Source organism: Triticum dicoccoides, chromosome 7A (genome assembly GCF_002162155.2).
Source record: "Triticum dicoccoides isolate Atlit2015 ecotype Zavitan chromosome 7A, WEW_v2.0, whole genome shotgun sequence".
Taxonomy (NCBI): domain Eukaryota; kingdom Viridiplantae; phylum Streptophyta; class Magnoliopsida; order Poales; family Poaceae; genus Triticum; species Triticum dicoccoides.
The window spans coordinates 612,518,781-612,525,607 of record NC_041392.1 but is presented as its reverse complement, the minus strand read 5'-3'; positions in this window follow the sequence as shown (position 1 = coordinate 612,525,607).

Sequence of the window (6,827 nt, the reverse complement as noted above, 5' to 3'; positions counted from 1 at the left end):
TAGTCCCTATATACCCATCACCCTCGATCTCAACTTTCACAACTACTACCATTGGCGCCACCTCTTCGAAGTTCACCTCGGGCGTTGCAATCTTTGCTCCCACGCTGACGCCACCATCGTGCCGCAATCCCATGATCCCCAATGGGTCAAGGATGACCTCGCCATCATCCAATGGATCTACATGCACGTCTCCACTGAGATCTTCAATCTCGTTTTCCGGAACGCCGCCATCGCCGCCGGTCTCTGGGCGGCTCTTCAGCAGTTGTTCCAAGAAAACGTTGATGCTCGCACCAATCTACTCCATACCGAGCTCAGGAATACGGTGCAAGGCGACTCCTCTCTCAGTGTCTACTGCCAACGCCTCAAGTCCATCGTCGATGAACTCCGTGAACTTGGTGATCCCGTTGAAGACCGGCAGCTCATCAACATCCTCCTCATTGGGCTCAGCGAAAAGTTCGACAAGCAGACCTCCTTCATCCCCATGATGCGGGCCCAACCAACTTTTGCCGAGGTGCACTCCATCCTCCAGTGGGCCGATCGTGCTCAGTCCAACAAGGACGCTCGCCCTCAGCTCTTTGTCGTCGTTCCGCGTGCTCCGGCACCCGTGGCGCCACCATCAACAGCGGTCCCTCCCTCCCCAGCAGCGCCCGCTCCACCGCCGGGCTAGCGCCCCAGCCCTAATTATCGTGGCAAGAACCCCATCTATAGGCCGCCTACGACGCGCTCGGTGTCTACTCCTCCACCTTCGCCGGCTCCAAGTACGCCACCAGCATCTACACCTTGGCGTCCTCCACATGATCCCTGGATGGGGCTCGTCCAAGCTTGGACCATGCCATGGTCCGCTCCGGCTCCCCTAGGCACTCCACCGTCTTATACCGATGCCTGGCAGCCTGGCGTGCGGCCCCACACTGGTGCCCCAGGATTACTCACGCCTCGCCCGCCGGCCCGCGCCTATCATGCCGCTCCAACTTATGGCGCTCCCTACTACGCTGATGGAGGTCACTACTACACCCCACCGTCGGCCCTACTGCCCTTGCTGTCGTACCAGTCGGCTCTCCTGCCGTCGCCTCCACCGTCGGCCCTACTGCCCTCGCCGTCGTACCAGCCGGCTCTGCTGCCAACATCGACCTCTGCTGCACCGCCAAGCTGGGACCAAGCCGCCTTCATCCAGGCCATGAATAATTTTGCCACCCAAGGCAACACAGGTACTGATTGGATTTTCGATTCCGGTGCTTCTAGTCATATGTCTGCATCTAATACGTTTCTCTCCTCTTGCACTTCACCCCTCTTTAAATCCATCATCCTCGGTGACGGTTCTTCTATTCCCATCTATTGTGTTGGTCAGGCTCAACTTCCCTCCACCACTAAACCCCTTCTTCTTCGTGATGTACTTGTTGCTCCTGGTCTTATCAAAAAATTAATCTCTGTCCGTCAATTCACATGTGATAATCTTGTTACTATCGAATTTGACCCCTCTGGCTTATCTGTGAAGGATTATCAGACCAAGGTCGAGATCACGCGGTTCAATAGCTTCGGCGACTTATACTCTCTCAATGGTGATCCTGTCGCCGCTTCTCCAACCTCCATGATGGCATCTGTTGATCTCTGGCATCGGCGTTTAGGGCATCCCAACCCTGCAGTTTTAGGATCTGTTCTAGAGAATTTACCATACCTTGTAATAGAGATTCTCACGATTCCTCCGTTTGTGAGTCATGTCAATTAGGCAAGCATGCGCGTCTTCCTTTTAGTTCGTCTAGTTCTGCAAGCACTTATCCCTTTGAATTAATACATTGTGATCTTTGGACATCGCCTATTGCTAGTGTCTCTGGTTTTAAATACTATCTTATCATTTTAGATGATTTTACACACTTTGTCTGGACTTTCCCTCTTCGCAACAAATTCGACGTTCACGCCCTCTTTCTCAATTTTCAGCGATACGTCTCTGTACACTTCTTTCTCCCTATTCGCTTCATGCAATGTGATAATGGTCGTGAATTTGATAATATCAAAAATCGCACCTTCTTTCTTAACCATGGCATTCTTCTCTGTTTTTCTTGTCCCTACACTTCTCAAAACGGCAAAGCTAAACGTTCTTTGCGTACTATCAATGATATTATTCGTACCCTTCTTCTTCAATCTTCCATACCACCCCAATACTGGGCTGAAGCTCTCCACACCGCTACATATCTTCTCAATGTCCATCCTACCAAAGCCAATCCCAACATCACACCATATTTTTCTCTGTTTCTTTGCCATCCAAAGTACTCCAACATTCGTGTTATTGGTTGTCTCTGTTTCCCTAACACTTCCGCTACCGCCGCTCATAAGATCTCTTCCCGCTCTCTCCCGTGCGGTCTCCTCGGGTTTTCGGATGAGCACAAAGGCTATCGCTGCCTTGACTTATACAACGGCCGGGTTCTTGTGTCTCGGCATGTCACCTTTGCCGAACATATCTTTCCATTTGCTCAACGTACTACTCCATCCGACACCACTACTTCCACACCTAGCCTCCCTCCTACCCGTTTCCCTCTCTATGCTCCTCTCCTGACGTCTCAATCTCTAAATACCTCTTCTCCACCAAACCAACCAAACGCCACTATTTTTTTGATACACCGATGACTCCCACACATGTCGATCCGCCACGATCCCCTCCAGCACCATCACCCACACATGCCGATCTGCCATCATCCCCTCCAGCACCATCACCCACACATGCTGATCTGCCATCATCCCCTCCAGCACCATCACCCACACATGCCGATCCACCACAATCCCCTCCATTGTTCGCATCTTCCGCTGCGCCGGACACCAGTATAGCTCCTCTTCCCATTCATGTTGTTCCCACTATCCCATCAGTCAATGATCATTCTATGCGCACTCGTTCCAAATCGGGTTTTCGTCAACCCATCGACCGTCTCAACCTTCATGCCACACTGTCCCTGTCTCAAGTTGCCAAATCATACAAAACCGCGCTTCTCGATCCTAATTGGGCTGTAACTATGCAAGAAGAATTTTTGGCCCTTACTGAAAATAATACCTGGCAGCTTGTTCCTCGCCCTTCCAACACCAACATTGTCTCTGGCAAGTGGGTGTTTCGCCAGAAGTTTCACTCCGATGGTACTCTTTCCCGCTACAAAGCACGTTGGGTATGTCGTGGCTATTCCCAACAGCATGGCATTGATTACGATGAAACCTTTTCTCTTGTAGTTAAGCCCAGTACCATACGCACTATTCTCAGCCTTGTTGTCTCCTCCACCTGGCCTATTCACCAATTAGACGTCAAAAATGCCTTTCTTCATGGTTCTCTTCAAGAGACCGTCTACTGTCAGCAACCTCTCGGTTTTGAAGACCCTTCCTATCCCAACCATGTTTGTCTTCTTCAAAAATCTCTCTATGGTCTCAAACAAGCTCCACATGCATGGTTTTAACGTTTTTCTTCCTTTATTCAAACCATAGGCTTTATTCCTTCTCTTTCTGACGCCTCTCTCTTTGTCTACCATCATAATTCTTACATTGCCTACTTACTTCTTTATGTTGACGATATCATTCGCACTGCTTCTTCTCAATCTTTTTTGGACCGCATCATTACTCATCTACATTCTGAATTTTCTATGACCGATCTTGGTCTTCTTCATCATTTTTTAGGTATTGCAGTGATTCATGATTCATCTGGTCTGTTTCTTTCCTAGCGTCAATACATTATAGATCTTCTCAATCGTGCTGGTATGCTAGACTGTCATCCTTCCCATACTCCTGTCGACACTAGTATCAAACTTTCTGCCAATGGTGATCCTTTCTCTGATCCTACTCTCTATCGTAGTCTTGTCGGTGCTCTCCAGTATCTTACCATTACTCATCCTGAAATCTCATTTGCCGTCCAACAAGCTTGTCTCTATATGCATGATCCTCGAATTGCTCACTATAATCATATCAAACGCATCCTTCGGTATCTCAAAGGTACTCTTGATCATGGTATCCACATAAACAATTCATCCCCCATCTCTCTCACCGCGTATTTTGATGCAGACTGGGCTGGTTGTCCCAACACTCGACGATCTACATCCGGTTTCTGTATTTTTCTTGGTGACAATTTGATTTCTTGGTCCTCGAAAAGGCAGGTAACCGTCTCCCGCTCGTCCGCTGAAGCTGAATATCGTGTTGTTGCACATGTTGTGGCTGGTATGATTTGGTTTCATCAGTTGCTCTCGGAGTTGCATCGACCGCTTGCACATGCTACCATTGTTTATTGTGATAACATATCATCTGTCTACATGTTTGGAAATCCTGTTCAACGTCGCCGGACTAAACATATTGAGATTGATATACACATTGTTCGCGAGAAGATGGCTCTTGGACAAGTTCAGATGCTCCATGTTCCTTCTACGGCTCAATTTGCTGATATTTTTACCAAAGGATTGCCATCTACTTCATTTTGTAATATTCAATCCAGTCTCAACATTGTCGAGCCTCTCGTTGATACTACGGGGGATGTTAGACTATTACTTGGCTCTCATGTTATCTAGTCCTAATCATATTGTAATCTAGTCCTAGTCGTATTGTAATAGGCCTATTTGGCTTGTAAACTCTTATATATACCGCTATATGCGGCCAACAAATCAATATCAATAGTTCTATTCAAAGCTTACAATAGAATAGGCCATCTTTTAAGAAAAAAAGCTTTACTTCTTCTGCGAAGAATCCCAGTGCCATGGACCCGTGGTAGTAGGAAGTTTAGAGCATTTCCAGCCGCGCCCCCAACAGGCCTCCCCAGGCCACTTTTCGGCGCCGGCGCCGAAAAAATGGCCCAGTCGCGCCCCCAGGACACCGAAAATCGCCGGTTCGGCCCTTTTTCTGCCTGGCGGTCACAGGCCGAACCCGGCGCACTAGGGAGCAGTTGGGGGCTCCGGCGCAAGAGAAAAGCGTGGCTGGCCCACACCGTCAGGGGAAAATTCAAGCTTTTCTTCCCTGACTCGCCTCCCACCCCCCGCGCCCTCGGCCACCAGTAGCTATATCCCAACGCCGCACGCCGCCCTACACCGCTAGATAGTCATTCCCCACCGGAAAAATAGCAGCGCTTCACCGCGGAACCCACTCCAACAGCAGGTGGGCGTTTCTGGTCGTCGTTTCCGGCCGCGAAGGCGTGGTTTAGCGGCGGGTACACGCCCATCGAGCGCAAGGTGTTTGGCGATTTTCCTGCCTCGGCGATGGACTCGGATGACGAGGAAGTGCTAGCCGCGCTGCTGGAGGGGGAAGCCGAGGCCGACGTCTAGGAAGAAGAGCATCTCATGGTGCTCGCCGCCCTCGCCCAGCTGCTGGCGAGCAATGAAAAGCCGTGGCGAGGTGGCTCAGCGCTTGGGCGGGTGAAAGCAAAGAACGGCATCGTCTCGAAGGCTACTGCATGCTCTACTCCGACTACTTCGCTGATGCTCCACTTCACGGCGAGAAAACATTTCAGCGCCGTTATCGGATGAGCCGAAAGCTCTTCCTCGGGATTGTGAATTCCATCCGGGAGTTCGACAACTACTTCAAGTGCAAGATGGATTGCACCGGCGCTCTTGGATTCACCTCCATCCAGAAGTGCACGACAACGATGAGGATGTTTGCATATGGAGCTCCCGGTGATTCACTCGACGACTATGGGCGCATGGTCGAGTCCACCAGCATAGAGTGTTTCTACAAGTTCTGTCGGACAGTGGTGGCAGTGTTTGGACCACAATACTTGAGAACACCCAATGCGGAAAACACTGTTCGGATCCTAGCACAAAATGCAGCAAGAGGATTTCCTAGGATGTTTGGAAGCATCGACCGCATGCATTGGAAGTGGAAGAATTGCCCATTTGCTTGGCAGGGGATGTACAAAGGCGCCAAAGGCGGTTGCAGTGTGGTGCTTGAGGCGGTGGCCACACAGGACCTCTGGATTTGGCACTCCTTCTTTGGTATGCCAGGAACTCACAATGACATCAACGTGCTGCAGTGCTCTCCTGTCTTTGCCAAGCTTGTTGAAGGTCATTCTCCTCCGGTGAACTTCGAGATCAATGGGCGGCACTACAACAAGGGGTACTATTTAGCTGATGGCATCTATCCGAGATGGTCGACATTTGTGAAGACGATCTCAAACCCTGTGCCAGGAGGCAAGAACGCCTGGTTTGCAAAGGTTCAGGAGGCTTGCAGGAAGGATGTCGAGCGGGCATTTGGTGTGCTCCAATCTCAATTTGTTGTTGTCCGGTACCCCGCTCAAGCCTGGTCGAAAGATCAAATGTGAGAGATTATGACTTGCTGTGTCATCTTGCACAACATGATCATCGAGAGCGAGCAAGAAGACCCAGTGTTTGACACTGAACCATACTACAGACAGGGTCCTCTAGCCGAAGTTGATCACCAGCTACCGGCAACCTGGATTGCCTATCTCAGTATGCGTCAGGAGATCCGAGACCCACAGGTGCATCATCAACTACAGCAAGATCTAATAGAGCATCTATGGAGGCTCAAGGGCGACGCCGGGCGCGACGTGTGATGAAATATGAGTTTTTATTTGTTGAACAATATTATTTGTATTGAACTATTTGTTGTTGTACTATTTTGTTGAAGTATTTGATATTTTTGTGATGAAATATGTGATAAAAAAATTTATGTGCATAATTGAACGCCGAACAACGACGAACCACGTCGAATATGGGCCTACTGTCGCCCATATGGACCCTTTATTCGCCGAAATGAGGCTGAAAATTGGGCCAATTTCGACGCCTGGGGGCGAGCTGGGGGCGACGACTGGGCGCGAAACCGCCCCCAGCGCCGATTGCATCGCCGGCTCGTCCCCAGGGGGCGAT